Genomic DNA, 21,040 nt, shown 5'->3' with positions numbered 1-21,040 from the left:
GTAGAACTCAAGACAAGAGAAAGTTTAGAGGTCTCTTGCGGGTCCACCGCCTTATTCTCCTTTTCCCCACACCCAAGAGCCACATTCCCAGCTTAGTATGCCCATCGTGCCCTCTGCAAAGGTGGCGTCCTGCCCCACTCTGCCTTTGACCCACCTAAGGATTCCACACATATTCCTTCTCCTGTGCAATCCCACTCAACAAGCACTTATTAAAAACCATCTGTACAACTTATACCATGCCAGGCTCTAAGGAGAAGAGCAGAAATTATAAGATATGGCCCCTGATCTCAAGAACTAAGATTATAGTTAGGGAAATTCTGCATTGTTCTTTATTTATTCTACAAGCATTTATTTAGCATATGTGCTAAGTACTGTTCTAAGTGCTGTGGATTCAATGTTAACCAAAGCAAATAACTTCACTGCTCTTATGATGCTGACGTTCTAGAGGGGGAAGACAAAAAAATAATCATACAAACAAATACACGATACAAATTCAGATAAATGCTATTAAAATGAAATCAGGTCATAGAAAAACTATTTTATTTGAGATCTTTTTAAAAAAATTTTAATGTTTATTATTTTTAAGAGAGACAGAGACAAAAAGCAAGCAGGGAAGTGGCAGAGAGAGAGGGAAACAGAATTGGAAGCCGGTTCCAGGCTCTGAGCTGTCAGCACAGAGCCCGACGCCAGGCTCAAACTCACATACTTCGAGATCATGACCTGAGCTGAAGTTGGCCGCTTAACCAACTGAGCCACCCAGGCACCCCTTTTTGAGATCTTAATGGCAAGACTTGAGAACAGAGTTCTAACCAGAGGGAAGAGCAAGTTCAAAGTCACCCAGGTGGGAACACAAACTTGAAGTGTTCAGTAATACTGGCTGCCCGTTCACACCGTGCCCTTCACATCTTCCCTTTGGGAGCAGATATGGGGTTGGGTGTAAGACAATCTGCCTTAGGGGAGCTACAGCATCCTATGTGGGCACTGAATTTCACTAGATTTGTTTAATTACTTTGGAGGAGGTAAAGCCCATGTCTTCTCCTGCAGAGCTATTTTCGTATTGAGCAGTGAAAGACCGGTAAGATCGAAAGACAAGCACTCAGGAGCCACCGAAGTTGCTTCAGCAGGTGTCTTTGAGAGACGACACTAAGGCCGCCGCTGCAGCATAGAAAGAATCTGGGGTGACCGTTAGGAGCAAGTGGTAATTTCCTCCATGCAGGTGATGCTTCTGCAAAAGGGAGCAGCCCCTTCCTTGATCTACTCAGGATGGAAGGCATTTTCCAAAATCCATCTGGGACAACATGATATTCGGTGTGGCTCCCAGTTTCTATGAAGCAAGAAGCATCTCAAACTACATGGATGAGCAAGAAACGGGAAGAACTGGTGCTTAATACAAACCCACAGAGGGAGCTAGTTCACATCAAGGTGGGCATCTGATCTGTTCACTAAAGACAAAGGTACCAGGTGAGCACAAGGAGGTTGCATTTTGATGTGTATTTGTTTGAGCCATTTTTCAGAATTTATCTCACATCAGAGACTCTTTGTGCAAACTTGTAATCATCCTGGATGTAGGATTTTTATTGAACGGTATCAAATAACATATAATGTACATCACTGGATATGGATAAGTTATGTGATGTCTCTGGAAGGGGGTATCATTAGTAAGACTTACATTGATAATATAATCATAACCAATCTCTCTAAGGATTAAATTTGTCCTTCCAGCAAAGGCCCAATGAATTGGAAAGGAAGGAAGGAAGAAAGGAAGGAAGGAAGGAAGGAAGGAAGGAAGGAAGGAAGGAAGGAAGAGGGAAGGAGGAAGGAAGAAAGGAAGGAAGGAAGAGGGAAGGAGGAAGGAAGAAAGGAAGGAAGGAAGGAAGGAAGGAAGGAAGGAAGGAAGAAGGAAGGAAGGAAGGAAGGAAGGAAGAAGGAAGGAAGGGAAGGAGGAAGGAAGGAAAGAAGGAAGGAAGGAAGGAAGGAAGGAAGGAAGAAGGAAGGAGGAAGGAAGGAAGGAAGGAAAAAAGGGAGGAGGAAGGAAGGAGGAAGGAAGGAAGGAAGGAAGGAGAAAGGAAGGAGGAAGGAAGGAAGGAAGGAAGAAGGAAGGAAGGAAGGAGGAAGGAAGGAGGAAGGAAGGTAGGTGGTATGTACAGCTCACGCTAACAAACTTAAGTATCGCTTTAATCCTGTGTAATTTATTGTCATGGAAGCTAATAGACTGGTGGGGAGGGGGGTTCTACCCTGTATTTGTGAAGCCGAACACGGTGTTGTGATTTTTAGATCAGACTCAGGGAGGCAGCAGTGAGCCAATGAGGAGCAGGAACAATGGGAACAGCTTTGAGCCAGAAAGTTTGACTATAGACCAGGAGAAGCCAGCTAGCTGTTTAAAATCATTGAAACCAAACAGAAACACATTATTCTAAAAACTTTAAAATCAAACATTAGCAGAATTTACCGTTCTAGCATATGTTTTCTGCTCCCTGTTAGCGCTTAATTTCATTCACTTCCCAAATGTTTTGCTTTGCTTACTCACAATTTTCTTTTTTTTTTTTAAGATTTTTTATTTTTCAGTAATCCCTGCACCCAACGTGGGGCTCGAACTTACAACCCCGAGATCAAAAGTTGCATTCTGTACAGAGACAGCCAGGCACCCCAACAATATTATTATTATTTTTTTTAAGCTTAACTAATAAAAATTTATTGAAAATTCCTGGGATGGTGGTTATTGCCTCCCAACCTGGAGGGAGGAACCAACACTGTAGGAAATCACGCAGAAATATTATTTTTTAATCCATTTAGGAGTATGAGCATTTTAAAGCTGACAAGCATCTTCCTGACTGGTCCAAGTTGAAGCCCCAGGAGTGGATCAAGATATTCCTACCCCAGGAGGGCACAGAAGGCAAGCCCGGAGCGGTGCAGAAGGTAACAAGGACCGCCTTAGTGGAGAACCCACGGTGGACTGGAGCTGACAACATCGTTAGAGCAAATTGGTTTCCAAGGGCTCCTTTTTAAATGAGGGAACGCAGCCGCACTACCTCTGCCTCCCCAAAGAGGATTCATCTCATCCCTGCCTGTCTGAAACCTGGATGCTGCAGACTGGGGATTTCGTAAACAAAGGTACCACAGCCACCCACCTTTACCCCCCAAGCCAGGGTGCAAGTGAGAGAGGCCTGGAAGCAAAGGGGGGGGGGGTGTTTACTGAGGGCAGGCTGGTCCACAGTAAAAGGCAGGTTGGTCCCTTGGGGAGTTGGGGAATGACACCCCGGAAGGGAGGGTCTGGGCTCCCTCTCCATGTGGCCCCAGAACTGCCCGCATGGAGCACCCAGCACGGTCCCCTCGGTGAGCCTCACCCCAGGCCTTTGTTAGGCCGGCAGGTTTAGACTCGCCAGCGCTGCCCTCCCCACCCCGTCTCCCCTTCCCTTCGCACAACTGTTGCTTCCGCTCGCCGGAGCGCGGCCCTCCGGGTGCTGAGCTTCCCTTCTTCCCACAGTGTCAAGTCGCTAGAGCGCTGGTAGCCGCATAGAGGGGGCTGGGGAAGGTCGCACCGGGGCTGAGGCCCCGCCTCTGCTCCCAGGCCCCAGCGCCCAGCCCTGCCCTGAAGCTGCGGGCCCTCTCTCAACCCACCTCGGACCCCCGTCCCCCGGGGGGGGCATTTCTAAATGGGACCGTCCCCGGCCGCCCGCCAGAAATGCTAGGCCCTCCTCCTGCTGAGTGGGGGCCATTTCTCCTGCGGGAGCCGCGAGGAAGAGCACAGGTTCGAGGCCAACCCCAAAGCCTGCTCTCCATTCTGCGCCTCTATACCCCAGGCCATCTCTGATAGAAAGGGTTCCTTTACATGTTATATTTTAAATCGTTTCTTTGTCCGCTGTTAAAAAAAAAAAAAAAAAAAAAAAAAAGTGTGGTAACATGTCCATCCGGTTTGTCTCTCTGGACAAATCCAGGCGTGATTTCACTTTCTGATGTTTTGAGCATGCTTGCAAGTGTCAGCCTCCCTGGGGGTGCGAATCTGCACAGAGGCAGAGGGTGCCTCTGGGGAATAGGAAGTTTGGGGTTTGGGGTTTTTTTTGTTTTTTTGTTTGTTTTGGTTTTGGGGGCTTTGGGGTTTTTTTTTGTTTTTTTGTTTTTTACTTTCTCCCCTTCTGCACTGTTTCATCTTTTCCCAAGACATGAATTATTTTGTACTGTTTGAAAAGGAAAGAATGGGGACAGCTCTAACTAAAGTCAGGGCCATCGCCATGTTGGACGTGCCCTCAGCCAGGGCCCCACACAGCAGGTTTTTCTCTTCCATTCTTAAAAATATGCTTAAATTCTTGCTCCTACTGTTGTAGTCTCCTTTGCTAAAAGAGTATTAAGCGCATATCCTGTCCTTGGATGCCTGTTTCCTGAGGGTTTCCTTGTCAGTGGCTGGTGGTGAAGAGTCCTGCCCACTCCCCGCCCCCCCCCCACCACACCTCCCAGACCCTATGTTACATTTTTCTCTTTTTCAGAAGCTTCATGCTATCGAGCCCCAGAACTGGCCAGGGAGGGATTCACTGCAGACAGGACCATGCAGAAAAACAGTACAATAAGTCCATGTTGTATATAATACTTTGAAAAGCAAATTGTCAGGAGAGTAGGAGAGAACTGGCTTCTCTTTATTTAACACTTTGTCCTTTGATTTGAATTCTCTCTTTAATCCATTCAGCCTCTACACACTTGCTGAACACCCACCCGCCCTGTGCCTGGCTGTCGCAGTTCCTGGGTTACAAACGGAGGGAGCCACCTCCCACACCTAGAGAGCCGCACATTCTCCTGTGGGATGCAGCTAAGTGATGGCTGGGTAGGGGCCATGGAGCCCAGAACCCTGCCTGCCCCCCCCCCCAGGCCCCCAGCCCATGTTCCAGAAGGTTCTCAGGAGGAGGAGGTGCCTGACCTGAGTCCTAAAGGACCAGTTGGCCTAGCAGAAAACATGAGAGAGGTCATTCCCCACAAGGGAAACGTGAAATAATACCAGGGTCCCTCTCTTTCTCTGCTTCTCTATATGCTATGGCCCCATTCTGAACACTTCAAACGTGTCATCTCACTTCGTTCTCAGAACTCTGTGAGGCAAGCACTCTTACGGCTCCATATTAAAGCTGAGGTCCCTGAGGCCCAAAGGATGGAGTGATTCTTCAAGGTCACGTCCTTCATGAGCGGTGCAGCCAGCATTTGAACTGAGGTATTCTGGCTCCAGAGCCCTTGCTCTGACCCTCAATTATCTTCCAGTTTGGCTAACTCTAGAAGTGAGAGCTGGCTGGAACAGAGTTGCAGGAGCGGGGTGGAAAGGTGGGCAGAAGCCATGGGAGGCTAAGGAGCCCAAATTGTATAGTGAAGACGGGAGAGGATTGGAAACAACAGGGTGTCATTATCTGATTTGGATTTTAGAGAGATTTGTGCTTCCAGAAGGATTGGTGAGGCAAAGCCAGGGTAGCAGGGAGGTGGCCGTGAGCAATCAAATGGACCAATGAGATGGTCAAGCTGGGTGGAGAAGATAGACGAGTCTGAGCTCTACTGAGGAGACAAAGCCTGATACTCGGCACCCAGTTTAGGTGACAGGATGGAGGGGGGCTCTTCTCAGGCATGCTGGGAACACTGCAATAACAAGATTGGGCTTTGAAGAAAGGGGAGGAGCCAATCAAGCACCTGTGGAGATTCCGTGTGGAAGGAAGGACCCTAATTAGGTCAGTGGCAGGAGCAATGGAAGTAGGAAAGTTCCTCAGATCATTTTTTTAAATTTTTTATTATTTATTTTATTATTGAGAGAGAGAGACAGAGCATGAGTGGGGGCGGGGGGGGGGGTGGTGCAGAGAGAGAGGGAGACACAGAATCTGAAGCAGGCTCCAGACTATCAGCACAGAGCTGGATACAGGGCTGAAACTCACAAACCATGAGATCATGACCTGAGCCAAAGTCAGATGCTTAACCAACTGAGCCACTCAGGTCCCCTCTGAGATCATTTTAAAGCAGGTCTTCTTAGTCTGGATAGAACTCAAGGGGTTTGTAAACCTGTATGGGAGAAACACTATATCTTTATTTTTACTTTTCTCTTACTAAAATTTATCATATTCTTTGATGATTAATATAAGAAAATTGCATTAGCAGTATGTATGGCTTTGTCATCAAAAGAAATCACAGATTTTTCACATCACATTTCTCCAAGAATCCCCGAGTATCATTTGTGGTCCTCATTACTTTAGAATGATGGTAATTAGGGGTGCCTGGGTGGCTCAGTTGGTTTAGTGTCCGACTTCAGCTCAGGTCATGATCTCATGGCCCATGAGTTTGAGCCCTGCATCAGGCTCTGTGCTGACAGCTCAGAGCCTGGAGCCTGCTTCGGATTCTGTGTCTCCCTCTCTCCCTGCCCCCTCACCGCCCCCCCCATGCCACCCATGCTTCTGTCTCTCTCTCAAAAAAGTAAATAAACATTAAAAAAATAAAATGATGGTAATTACACCTGACATTGGATCCAAGTATTTAATACTGTTAGTGTATTATTACATGTATTACCATATCAAAACTTTTTATAATTTCAGAAGCCGTATTTCAAAAAGTTATTTCCTTTTTGATCCTTTGATTTTGTTTTATTCTCTAAAAAGCATTATTCTAGAAGCAATCCAAAGTCTTCACCATACTGCTGAGAGGTCTAGTGATTCAATAAAAAAAAGAACATCTGGCTTAAAGATAAAATAAGTAATGCTTGTTAATGATTGGAGATGGGGAGTGGGGGGGGGGAGGAGGAAAAGAAGGAGGCTCTAAGAACACCTGGGTGATTGATGGTGACACCTTTCACCATGGACAACACGGAGGGAGGAGAGGTTTGGAGAGGAGGAGGAGGAGGAGGAGGAGGAGGAGGAGGAGGAGGGTCTTCATTTATGAAGATGTTGCATGTGAGAAGCAGATGGATCTTTCCAGCAGAAAGTTGGAAATGTGGCTACAAAGTTCAGGAGCAACCATGGGAATAGAAATCTCGCTGCAGAGTCAAGAGCAGAGACTTGTTACCGAATGAACAGGCATATCCAGGAATAGCATGGAGATGGGGACACAAGTGGTCTGAGCCGGAGCCTGGGGGACACTGGTAGGTACTTAAGGGAACCCGGGGAGGAGAGGGGGCCGCCAAAGAGACCAAGATCAAGTGGAGTGGTCAGAGGGGAAGGAGGTGAACCAGAAGGACTGGCCCTGGGGAGGGGCGGGGGGCACGACAGAGAGGATGCAGGGCAGAGTGGTGTCAACATTTGCAGAGGCACTGGAGAGGCCCCATAGGAGGCGAACCAATCAGAGGCCAGAGTCTGGCAGTGGTGACTCCAGGGGACAGTTCCCTAAACCTGCAAGAAACCAGATCTCAATGTAGTGAGGAATGAGGAAGCCAAGGCCATATATATCAGCTTCTCTTTCAAAACACTGAAAGAGAGTGAAGAGAGAGGGAAGGAGTCAGGAAACTTCTAAAACAGAGGTGGGCAGGAAGTGGGTGGCCAGAATCAACGACACTTGTGAGCACACTTGTGGTGTGACAAGGAAGAGCCAGTGGAGAGCAAGGACATGGCCATCCAAGGGTGGGGACATCAGTGGAGGTAAAGAGCTACCGGAAGAGGTGGGTGAGTAGGGTAGGAGGCCAGGGGCCATCAGGCTGTAAGCGGAGGGAATGAGTAGGGCCATGTGTTCCTCTTGTAGGACAGAAGACATGAAGTATAACAGAATGTACAGCTCAGTCTGGATGAGGTGGGAAAAAAAGCCAAGGCATTCCCTCCTTCCTCTTTCCTCCTGGTAGAAGTGGATCAGGGCTTATGGGCCTGAAATACATGTAGTTTGGGAGGAGGGCCTATTTAAGAAAAAGAACACAAAATTTATAAAACCAAAATTAGGGACAAAGTGGATATTATTTAGAATGAGAAAAGAAGTCACACACATTATAAATTTTTAAACCCAGATACATGCCACAAATACTATAAAATTCAGAAAATAGTATGATCTATATTCATTGACCGGCATGCCTCTATAATATTATATTTGGCTATATATATATATATATATATATATATATATATATATATTATTGTATTTTGCTATATATATAATATTTGGCTATATATATAATATTATATTTGGCTATAAACTCTGATCAATCTCTAAAATGAAAATAATTTTGTAATATTTTCTAAAGGGAGAGTAGAGGAAGAACTCAGCATTTCTTCTGATGTGGTTCGTGGCTATTTGTTTTTTTAACGTTGATGGATGAGATGCGTAAAGCTTGCGACTTTACACACAGACCACTTGCTGTTTGTAGTTCTGCCGAGGGCTTCTGTTCTGCAAATGCAGGAATTACACTTCTCTCTGATGTGATTCCAATTAAAAAAAGAAAAGAAAGTGTAATGTATGTCTTAGCTTGGGCTGCTAGAACAAAATACCATAGACTGGGTGCCTTAAACAACAGACATTTTACATTTTATGTCTCACAGTTTTAGAGCCGGGAAACCTGAAGTCAGGTGCCGGTATGGTCGGGCTCTAGTGAGAGCCCTCGTCCTGTCTTTCAGATGGCCACCTTCTCTCTCTGTGCTCACATGGCAAAGAGAAAAAGAGCAAGTTCTCTGGTCTCTTCTTTTTTTTTTTTTTTTTTAACATTTATTCATTTTTGAGAGACAGAGAGACAGAGCATGAGGGGGGAAGGGGCAGAGAGAGAAGCAGACAGAATCCGAAGCAGGCTCCAGGCTCTGAGCTGTCAGCACAGAGTCCGACGTGGGGCTCGAACTCACAAATCGCGAGATCATGACCTGAGCCGAAGTCGGACGCTCAACCGACTGAGCCACGCAGCCGCCCCTCTGGTCTCTTCTTTTAAGGCCACTAACTCCATCATAAGGACCCCATCCTCATGACCTCATCTAACCTGGATTACCTCCCCCAAGTCCCATCTCCAGTTACTATCACAGTGGGTGTTAGGGCTTCAGTGTATAAGTGGTGGGGGCACCAACATTCAGTCCATCAAAATGCGCTGGTAATTATTAATGTTGCCTTATCTAGTGTGTGCCTGACAGGAAAGGACTTCTGTTTTGACTGTGTCCTGAGCAGTGGATTCTCTACTTACGGTTTTATATATCAGAGGATTACACCAACTTCCACAGACCAACTTCTGGCTCTATACATTTTGCACCCTGTTTCCCCCTCTCCCCCCCCCCCACCTCCTTTGTCAGCCTGCACGGGACACATTCCCTCTACCATGTCCTGCCTCGCACCTATGGCACAGTGGGTGGAAGGAAGCCTGGTAGCTGCCTCCACACCAGGACGATAAGCTCTCACTGAAACTGATGTAGAAGTGACCAAAACACATAGATGTTTCCCCACTAAACTCAGACCAAATGTGTCTCCCACCTAACTTCCTCTTAGCTGAATCCCCAAGTGCCCACAGCCACCTCGATGCTACCTAACACAGTGGCATCTTAAACAGTGCAATTAAGATGTCTTACTTTCAAAATATATGTATCTTACTTTTGCAAGCACATTGCTGAGGCCTCTCCCAGGGCCCCAGAAGCGAGTGACTTCTGCAAGCAAGGAGCTTTCCCTTCAGGGTGATTCTGTCCCTGCCTAGAGGGCACAGGCCATGAAGGTGAGGGGTTGTAGCAATGGTTGAGACAGCTACAAAGTTGACGATCGTGTAGTGCCTACCAGGGGAAATGTTACTTGTGTCTTCAGTCATTTAATCCTCTTAACGACCCTAAGATGTTGGTACTAAGAAAATCTTCATTTTTACAGATAGGGAAACTGAGTCATAGAGAGGCTAGGCCACTTGCCCGGGGTCACACAGGTAGTTAGCGCGGGACGGAGGATTGGAACCCAGGCAGTCTGGCTCACCCTCGCACCTAGTACAGGAAGTAGTCTCTCCACAGCGTAGCCCACAGTTTCCACTGCCTCCCCAGGACGCTGCCGTCCCACCTGTAACTTTCTGACAGTATATATTTTACTTATTTGTCTATTTTCTGTCCCTTGCTACTAAAATACAGACTCTCTGAGAGCAAAGCTGTTTATTTGGCTCACCGCTGTATCCCTGTACCTGGAGCAGAGCTCAGCATGCAATAGCTATGTAGTAAATATCTTCTGTTTATCTTAAATTCTTTAATATTCTTCTAAACTCTTTAATAAATAATCTATTGGAAAACTGCAAAAGAAAGTGAAAATAAGAGGAAATACACACCCCCAAAATGGGGAAAGTTTGGCCCATATGAAATCCAGGGGAGAAAATGAACTTTATTATATATTTTGAGTATATATTATTATATGTATTATATATATGTATATGTATACACATATGTATGTATACACATATATCTATTATATATATATGTATAATACATACATATTATTGTATGTATTATTGTATGTATTATTCAATACAGCTCTGTTCTAAGTATCTGTGGTTTGTGTTATCCAGGTCAGTTTGATTTTACGGGGAACCATATAATTGGTCTTGAATTTTAGATGGTCTTGAATGCCTAGTTGAGGTTTGAAATTCAGAATGTGTATTAGCGTGGTATGTGATTTTCTCCGGCAATACTCATGGGCCGAAGAAAACAGATGAATGGATCCAAAGTTGAGGATTTGTTGACTGGCTGTGCCATTAAGTCAAAGGAGTAAGGAGATTGTGTCAGATGAGGAGAATGTCCTTAAGACCAAGAGGGCTGGGGCCATTTTCTGGGGAGAGTGAAGGCCAGACACCTTGGTAAGACTGAAGATGGGTGGGATGGGGGTGTAAGAGAGGAAGGATATAGGGTTGAGGTCAGTGGAATTTCAAAGTTCAAGATGTCAGAAGTGAAGAAGTTCTAGGTGATGACAAGGTCTTGTAACAAGAGAGGGGATCTTGATGACAAGTGAACAGAGCTCTCAGATGAGTCATAGGATATGAGAAAATTTGATATTATGTGCATTAGGCACTAATGTATACATTTATCAGTGTGAGCCATGATTTATAAACTGTAAAGCCAGCTTTAAATATCACATGGTATTTTTGTGCTAGATACGTAATGTCATTTATTATGTTCTCAGAGTTCTAACTGCAAAATATTGAAATATCACACGATATTTAAATATCACCATCTCCAAGAGTCTATGTTTGATTTAATAGACTTTATTTATAATAATGCTAAAACCATGATCCTCCCCAAATTAACAAACTAGGACACTGACACCATCTCAATTCAGTAGGCTCATAAAGTTGGGGCTGTTTTGTTTGTCGAATGTTTGATTCTGTTCATTTGCAGATAAACACACACCAAGGAAATGTTACTTCATAGCTCCAGATTAAAGTCCCTTTTAAGATGATCCTGAAGAATCCATATTTTATTCAGTGCTACACACATCATAAAAGAGCTGTAGTCTCCAGAAATTCACTCTCTGAGGCTCCAAGACCCTCAGTAAATGCATAAAAATAATGCTAAACAATGGTAGGGTGGAATGAAAGCACTTATATCTCCCAGACACCCTGTCCATGAAGTGCTCCAATTACAAACATAACCAGCTGATTTTCAGAGAAAACAAAAAACGTTACGAGGTATTCTGCAGTGGCTTTCAAAAAAGATAATAGAAGCTTGAAATTGGATGTAATGTCCAGCGAGGAGTAAGATTTCAACTTCTTTCACTGTCAGGTGCAGCTGGGGATAGGCAAAGAAATGTTTTGTTTGGTTTTTCAGATTTGTTTTTCATCCAGTACTTAGCCTGAACCATTAAAAAATAGATACCAGAAATCCCAGATCAACTGTAGCCAGCAAGGAAGCGGATTTTACTTTAAGGATATTCATAATAAAAGAACCAATCTGTGTGTTAATTAAATTCACCTGAAATGATAAAGTCTTGCAGAAATCTTTCAAGGTGAAGCCTTTCTCAAAGGCTTTCTACCTTGCACACTTTCCAACAAGGGAGTAACTAAACAATTTCTCCTCTTCCTGCTTTGGAGGGAAGACTACCCCTGGGCAGTGTAGAAGTTAGAAGTGAAGGAATCCAGGCACCAGATCTTACATGTGAAGTAATTTTTAGATATTTTATGGAGCTAGGGAAACAATTTTGCCCTTTCCATTTTTTCCCGACTGAGTTTCCCATATCTCCAAGACAGATGGAACACATGTAACAAAACCAACCAAATGCAGAGAATGCAATCTGGGGTATTAAAAATAAAATCTTTTCCAAATCTTCACAGGCTCCTTTAAAAACACTTCTACTCGAGTGTTAAAGCAGCTAACAGAGGTGTCTAAAAATGGAAAGAAGAAGAGGTGCCCCAAGGGTTCTTTTTTCAAAACCAGTCAGCATTAATATTTACTTCTCAGAAAGGGCTGTCTATACAATCAGCAAATATGACCAAATTTAGTCATATGGGGATTGAAGGTGATTATAGCCCAGAGAGCTTTCCTTTCAGAATCCTTAAATATAAAAATGCTGAATCTAATCCCGAAATAAGGCAAAGAGGCAAATGTAATTAATACCCAGACAGGGATAATGTTAATATTTCAACGGACTCCAAATAAACATACAGTGCCATTATATTATTCAGAGAAATTAGTAAAGAACATATGGCTAGCTGGATTTTGACATTGTATCGCTTGCCCTTACTAACTATAAGCTCTTTATTATGGAAACATTGTAGCTTGTATTTTATAGTTTCATAGTATTTAAATTTTATATTTTCATGATATTTAAATGTAGGAACCTATCAGTCCTGGCTCCTGGGTTTTTAATTTCCTACGTAAAACTAATTTACCCTGAACTGTATGTAATTTCAGATTTTCTAGGAGTAGATTAACCTCACAAAATTGTGTTCAAATATCACTATTTCATTGCCATCATCCAAAGAATACATCAATATTCAATTAAATGTAAATAAAATTATTTTTTTCTCCTTCTTTTTTCCACTGGGGCATATAAGTAAATTGTTTGAAATGTATTACTGATGGAAATTAAATGTAAATTACTTATTTCTTAGTTTGCATAGCCTCTGTGCACTGGGAACTTATCTGGGCACTGGGGATATAGCCACAACCGAGGTGAAGAAGGCCCAGTCAGGCTAAAAGGGGATTCTAGCAAGAGCCCTGTAAATAAGCAAATGGATGAACAAGGCCATTTCACATAGCAGTGAGTGCCATGAAGGAAGGAAGTCTGCTAATGGTGTAGAGGGTGCCCAGAGAGGGTGAGGGGCAGGGAACAGGGTGGTCGAGAATTTGGAGACAGTGATGTTTGGATCACTGGAGGGGAAGGAGTCAGCTATGCGGACAGTTGGGGGCGGAAAATGCAGGAAGGAGTTGGGTGTGTTCATATAACAGAAGTGTGGCCAGGGGGGCTGGACTGGGGGGAGGATGGGGGGGGGGTGGCAGCGGAGAGTGGTGAGAGATGAGAGCCAGGTGTTAGGCAGAGACAGCTTTCATAGTAAAGGTTTGGAGTTTATTCTAAGAGTGAGAAGCAGCCATAGGCACTGCCTGCCTTCTTTTAAAGATCTTTTAAAGATCACTCTGTCTCCTGCGAGGCAGGCTGATGGGACAGGAGCAAGAATGGAGGCAGGGAGACCAGCCGGACTGATGCAGAAGTCTAGGAGAGTCACAGCGGTGGCCCCAAGTAGGGCGCTGGCAGTGGCCATAATGGGGATGGTGACACGTGTTCAAATTCGAAACAGATTTTAGAGATACCAACCTAAAGGACTTGCTGTTAGTTAACTGCATTTTCCCAAACTAAGTTCTCCCTCTTGAGCTACATCTCCAAAGCTTTTCTGAAACAATTTTAGGGCCAAGCTCCTGGCCCCCAGCTCCTCACCCATATGCATATTCATGCATACCTTGCAGGCCTCGCGAAAATACATCTCAACCCTCTTAAATCAGCCAGTCCGAAAGGCTTATCTAGCCTTCCTTCCAATGAGCCAAGTTCACTTCAGCTGCTTTTCTGTCTGTAGATTCCCAGAAAATGACTCTCCAGACAGCCTTTCCTAGGCCCTTCCACCCCAGACGTCTAGAGAAATCCCCGAACGGTCATTCCATATTTGTGCAGGACTTTTCCTGTGCCCCAGACTTCTGCCCCTGTGGGGCCTGTCCTACAAGCCACAGCAGCCGCTATAACATTACCAAGGCCCGGCTCAATGTTGGGGTCTTCACCGGGCCTTGCTTCCTTCACACAGGGTGCAACCCTAAGCATTGCCGTGTTACAGTTGGGAAAACCAGGACCTGGATGTGCTTTGCAAATTGTGAGACATCACCCAGCTGGGTTTTCAGTCAGGCGAAGCCCACCTGGACTTCTTAACCTCTTGTTTCTCCAAGAACGGCCGTGCCGAGGGCTTGGTTAAGCATCACAGAATACGACTCTGGAGCCAGATTGCCTGAAATTGAATCTGAGTGTCACCACGTTTTAGTTGTGTGACTTTGGACAGGACGCTTAACCTCTCTCTCTCTCCCTCTGGGCCTCTGGTTCTTCATCTGTAAAGAAGAGATGGTAAGAATACTGCCTCGTAAGGTGAGGATTAAGGGAGTTACTAAATTGAGCTTAGAATGGTACCTGGTGTAGAACCGGTGCTAGTTAAGTGTTAGCTGTCACCCTCATCATCCTCCGGTCCCGCCCACAGAGGCGTCAGCCTCGTTCCGTATTTGTGCATCGAAAATTCAGCTATGTGATTGTTGAGCCACTACCAAGCCCCCTGGGAAGGCGTGAAGGTGGATGTGGTCAGGAGAGTGCATGGTGAGGTCATTCCAGGAAAGCTTGGTGGGGGAGCAAAGTGATGAGGTGAACTCAGAGCTACAGAAGAGACACTTAATAAGTTGTGATTCATTTACTCTGAATAATGCATTTGAAGTGAAGACATTTTTCAAGCATTCTCTGGATTAAATTACTTACTGTTCTGAGGCTCATCTCTCTGAACAGGAAGGGTGTACGGTCGACAGAGGGGAGCCTGTGTTTTGCAGGAACTCCTCACGTTGAGGTTCTGCCTTTACTTTGGCATTTCCCTACAGCTTGTAGGATGCTTCCCAGGTGAAATAAACTAGAGTCGCCTGTGGTAACAACAAATTTCAGCAGCTTCATATGAAGGTTACTTCTTGTTCATGCTACAGTCCCCCATAGAAGGGGTAAGGTCTAACTTGTTGCAGTGATTGAGGAACCAGATTGGCAGGGGCTACATCTTAACATGCCTCCCCAATCATAGGAGCAAGAGAGAAGGGGCGTGACAAAATATATGTTGGCTCTTGAAGCTTCTACCTGGAAATGATCCATCATTTCTTCTTTAACTCATCTAACTATTATCTCATATTCCTTTTGTCAAGGCAAGTCATATGGCCATGCCTGGGCTTAAAAGGGAGGACGTGTGGGGCGCCTGGGTGGCGCAGTCGGTTAAGCGTCCGACTTCAGCCAGGTCACGATCTCGCGGTCCGTGAGTTCGAGCCCCGCGTCAGGCTCTGGGCTGATGGCTCGGAGCCTGGAGCCTGTTTCCGATTCTGTGTCTCCCTCTCTCTCTGCCCCTCCCCCGTTCATGCTCTGTCTCTGTCTGTCCCAAAAATAAATAAAAAACGTTGAAAAAAAATTTAAAAAAAAAAAAAAAAGGGAGGACGTGTATAATTTTCCCACAGGGAAGTGCCCCCAAATACTTGGGGACAAGCTACCACAAGGAGTTGACTGAAAGTTAACAGAAAACCCATGTAAAAGCAGCTTAAATAATTAAGGGGTTATTTTCTCACACAACAAGACATTTGGAGATGGATCAAGGCTCACGTTGGTAAATCCAGCAGCTCAAGGATGTCTTCAGGGACCCACTTCATCACCATCTTTTTACTTTTCCATCCTTAGGGTACCAGCAGTATCTGTCTTCATGGTCACAAGATGGCTACAGCAGCATCAGCCATCACATGCAGACAAACAACATCCAGGGAAGAATAGTAGTGTCTGCTTTCATTAGTCTCATAGAATTGAGAGTATCTTTCCCAGAACCTCCAACTTACCTCGGGTCCTATTGGCCAGAATTGAATCACATGAAAATGACTTAGCCAGTCATGGGCAAGAGGGATAAGACTGCTTCCTGGGATAAGACAAGACCAATTTTCCCTTTGCAAAAACAACTCTGATTTCTCTAAGAAATATGCCACTGAACACAAGAAATCAGGAGAGTGTAACCCAGTTTTACCAATTCTGGGAAGCTCCTTTATTCAGAGTGTAAATAAAGAGGGACCACAATTCCCTTCATGGAAAGCCTGCATTTGTGCTCACATAATTATTCACAGTTGAATAACTATGGGCAAATAAAGCAAGCAAAACAGGCATCTAATAGGGAAGGATCATTTACCTAAGGGTCAGGGAAATAAGAAACTACTTTGGATTGATATTACATCCATCTGAAAAGAGTTGACCAAAAGAATTCACCACTCTCTTTCTTTGTGACCAACTGCAGCCTAAACACTCTTCCTTCATTGTTCACCCACCACACTTTATTGCCTTTATCTGTGTACCTGTCTGTCTCCAACGGCAAGACTATAAGCTCTTTAAAAGATGTGACCTGTTTCATCTATTTATTCCTGTGCAGGCTAAAAATAATAATGGATAACATCAATTGATTGTCCACTGCCCATTCTAAGTTCTAAATGAATTGATCTCCTTGTAATACAACTGTCCCAAGAGGCATGTGCTATTGTGCTGTTATCTACGCTTAATACATGAGGAGTTGAAGGGTCAAAAGGTTAAGTCATTTGACCAAATGTACGCACCTGTTAAATGAGAGAGTTGAATTCAAAATGAAGGTAGCCTAGTTGGGTTATGGGTAGCACATCTAACCCCAAAATGGGTGAACCTAATATGCTTTAATATACAATATGAAGGTGAGAGAGAACAGGAGTGAAGGACAGGAGATACCATCTTTTATTTACATGCAGAATCTGAAATCAAGTATGATAGACTTAAAATCCCCAAAGGTAGAGATCATGTATGTCTCCCTTGCTCAGTATGGTGTCTCTAACTCCTAGTACACTTCCTGACACATAGTAGGTCCTCACGTGTTTCTGGAAGTGGGGGAGGGAGGACTGGAGAAACCAAGGGAGGAAGGAAAAGAGGGAAGGAGGGAGGAAGAGAGAATGAATGAATAAATACAATTAATGTCCTCTTTCTCTTGTTCTTTGGATTTTCTACCTTCTCTTTCTGTATCATTTCTATGGGTAACTTGGTTTCTAAAATCTTTAACATCTTACCTAAGATAGAAGGATGTGTTAGTTTCTCTAAGTATCAAGGGTTCTCAAAGAGAAGACTCTAAATGTAACATTGTTACAGAGTCAGGAAGCCTCTATGTTGCCCTATAATTCATTTGGCTTTTGAAACAACTTTATACTCATATAGATTGTTCCTCAAACTGAAACACTTTTTAAGAATTTGAACTTGTGCTTTTTCTTCTAATTGTGCTGCTTGCAATGTCAATACAATTCACGGACATATTGATTTATTTCTTTTTAAATCAGCTCAAGCCCATAAACAAACGAACAGCAATAATTAAGGAAATAGCCACTGTCAGTTGATGGAACTGTTTCTTAAGGAGTCCCTCCTCCAGCAACATGTTGTGGTAGACAGATAATAGGTCACAAACACTGTAAGCGGTATTTTTCTGCTTGTATTTCAGTGCCAGCATCATAGGGCTCTGCTTTCATAGATTGCTCCGAACAGTCACACAGATGTAATACATCAGATCTAATCTTTAAGCCATATCCACCCCACTCTAGTTTTAATCAGCAAAATAAAATTCTGGCGAAACTGAGTCATTACACTGTTGTGACCAGTGAATGTTAAGTGTTCTTATTCTTAAAAGGTGTCCAGGTTTCTATGGTTGATTTTGTTGTTTTGATTCCTATCCAGAGAGCTAATATTAAAAAGTGTTTCTTTGGTCTAACCTTGAACTGGAACTTCATGAGTCTCTGAATATTCCAGTTGTTCCTAATATCCCTTTTTTTTCTTTGTTCTTTATTCCCAGATGAATTTTCAGATTTCATTCAAATTTCTTTGAGTTATTAGGGATTATTTTTTCAGATGTCTCATCCAATTTCAACATATCTAAAAATGAACTCACTGATTTCTCTCCCCCATCTGTCTTTCTCTCCTCCTAGGTTCTGTCTCTTGGTTGATGGCGCCATCATTCACTCTTTGATCGAAACCAATATTTAGTCACTTTTGATGACTGTTTTCCCACTTACATCCAGTTAGTTGATAAGTCCATTCATTCAACCTCTAGATCCATCCTTCCCTTTTCATTCTCATGCCCTAAGTCAGTCCCTCATCATCCTCACCCAGAATATTGCTGTGACAATCACCCCTCCCAACTGGCTTCCATTGTTTATCTCTTACCCCACCAACCCATTCTTTATATTTCCATCCAATTTTTTTCTTTAAAATTTTTTAATTTTTAAAGGTTTATTTATCCATCTTTGTCTGGGAGGGGGGGAGGATCAGAGAAAAAGGGAGAGAGAAAATTCCAAGAAAGACCCACACTCAGAGTGGAGCCCAACATGGGGCTCCATCCCATGCCTGTGAAATCATGACCTGAGCTGAAATCAAGAATCAGATGCTTAACCGACTGAGCCACCCACACGTCCCTCCATTCAATTATTTTCTGAAAGGATGTATCATGTTTCTTCTCTGCTCATAAACCTACAATCACTCACTATGGCCAATTTTTTTAAAGTCCAAACTCCTTAATAACATTCAAGACCCATCTTCACTTAACTCCTTAGCAGTCCCATGTCCTATCAGTCTCCACCATTCCCTTCCTTAGTGCTGCACATATATGTACTTTCCTCAGGTTTATTGTGACACTTCTCAGTTCTGTCTGCCTGGCAAAATCCAAATTACCCTTCAAGTCCTGGCTCAAATACCCTCCTTGTATGGAAAGGTCCTTGATCTCCAGGCAGAATTAGTCAGTCCTTCTTTGCTGTCTTAGCATTTTGTTTCTGTTCTTATGAAGTGCCTGTCTTACTTAGATCAGGCTCCCAGAAGCAGATCCTGAGAGGAGGATTTGCAGTGAAGTGTTTTATTAAGGAAATGTTCCCTGAAAAGATTGGCAAATGAAGGAGAGAAGGAGACGGACAAGAGAAAGGGACTGAGCAAGAGTGGCTTTAGACAGAGTCCCAGAGGGAGTTCTCCACCTCATTCGGTAGGGAAAGCCTGGACATTAGTTTGTGTCCTGCTGTAAGGCCAGGCGGCTGAGCCTTTTTATCCCTACACCGAACAGTCACTGGTAAGCAACTCAGCTCCCAAGCACATCCCACTCTCTGACTATGTACACAGTACTCAAGGGCAGCCACTCCAGGAGAGCCATAGGTGCAAGCCATTGGAAGCAAAAGTATGTCAGAGCTGATGGAGGAGAACAGGAATGGTAAAAAGGGGTCCCCAGGCATTTGAGAAGAGGCAGACCACGTCAGCTATCCTTCTCACTATCGTCTATCTTGTTTCTACCCATGCATCTCCAGCCCCAAGATAGTGAATTCCTTGGGAGAAGAGACTCCTTCTTAGTTGTCCTATTTCCCTACAGCAGAGAGGATGTTACCTCCCACCTGGAAAGTCTTAAATAACATTTATTGCTTCAAATTGAATACTCCTTTTGTAGGTCTTGTGCAACATTTGTGCTGCTACTGATCATATTGCTGAGATTTTTTTTTTTCCACCTGAGCTGGTTTTAGCTCAATAATAAAAGATAGAGAGGGCTTCTGGGGTTTCACAACCTAAGGCTCAACTTTTCACCTTGCGCTTTTCTTCCCAGGGCCACGATTTGCTCAGCATATCTCTTCCTAAATTCCAAGACAGGCTTCTTGCTCTGTTCAGTCAAGACTGCCAACCCAGGAAACATTTTCGAAAGATCACAGTCAACGTCATTGCCAAAAGAAGAAGTTCTTGGCACGCAAAGAACCGGGTTCAATATGAGATGCCAGATGGTGATTTCAACTTCAGCTGAATTCCTGCTGGAAAAAACTGTTTGAACTGCAGATGAGAAAAGATGCTATGACAAATTTCCAAGTGTTAGGAACTTCAGAGGGAAATGGCAAGTGTTGATACACCCCCCCTCCCCATCCCTCCAGCCACACGCACACATACCATAGAACTACTTACTACCTGCATCTGGTAGTTAAGATTCCCACAAAGATGCCTCTGATTTTTAAGAAGATTAAGCCATGTCTTGATTTTTACTAATATTAAAGTATATTAACTGAGTCCATTGAAAGCAAATACTATATGATTCCACGTGGTGTTTTTCAAAGGATGTGTCCCCTTAGCATCTGCGGTGAGCTTTTTTGGTATCTGGAGGTGGTTCTCATTCCTCTCTACTAATAACTCCATTATTAAACCAATTAATAATCCGCATGTCTCCCCTCCCTATTTTCAAATTACAGGGAATATATATGAACTATAAATTGATGGTGCTCTGCCTGGATGCTCTTGGGTCCCTGACTTACTGGTGCAGGAGATCGAAAGCCTAGCTCCCCTGAGTCAAGTCAGGGCACATTCTGGAATGTGGTTTATGCTCCAGAGCTCCTCTCCAGATCCGGATGAGGTTGGGGCTTTGCCTGAAAGTGGACCCTCGGCTGGGTCCTTCTCTTCTGCTTTCCCTGTCTTGCTCCTCCCTCCCCTCCTTCTTCTCTTCTCCACCACGCTCCCTTACAGAATGAAGGAGTATCTCTTTAACAACATTCTTGCACACAAATCCTCGTCCCGGGGTCTGCTTCTGGGGAAATGACTTAAAATTCTGTGCAGTGGAAAATTTCATTTCATGCTGATATAAAAAAAAAAAGTTATTTCGTGCTGATAGATAGAAGAGTCACTGTTTCTGGAGCAAGGAATGTATGCATATCTATTTTATCAATCAAAAGCTCAGAAGGAAATAGTGGATGAACTCAAATTAGGTATTTGGAGAATAGTTAATAAGGAGACTAATTACAAAGGGGTGGGCTGGGTGCAGAGAAACAAGGATAGGGCCTGCCTGGAAACTGGTAACAGGGGGTGCTGTTACCAAGCCCCACTGATATCTGGAGAACTGGTGACAAGAGTTGTGTGGAGAGGGCTG

General features: G+C 44.0%; 1 long non-coding RNA gene across 1 annotated transcript; it reads left to right on the top strand.

Moving 5' to 3' along the window:
• Nucleotides 1-969: 969 nt before the first annotated feature.
• On the top strand, nucleotides 970-20,216 carry LOC122239266. The gene is made up of 3 exons (XR_006218214.1): nucleotides 970-1,461; nucleotides 2,794-3,111; nucleotides 19,742-20,216. It is a non-coding gene; the product is annotated as an uncharacterized LOC122239266 (long non-coding RNA).
• The last annotated feature ends 824 nt before the right edge of the window (nucleotides 20,217-21,040 follow it).

Source organism: Panthera tigris, chromosome B3 (assembly GCF_018350195.1).
Source record: "Panthera tigris isolate Pti1 chromosome B3, P.tigris_Pti1_mat1.1, whole genome shotgun sequence".
Lineage (NCBI taxonomy): Eukaryota > Metazoa > Chordata > Mammalia > Carnivora > Felidae > Panthera > Panthera tigris.
This window is presented reverse-complemented; position numbering and strand designations above follow the sequence as displayed.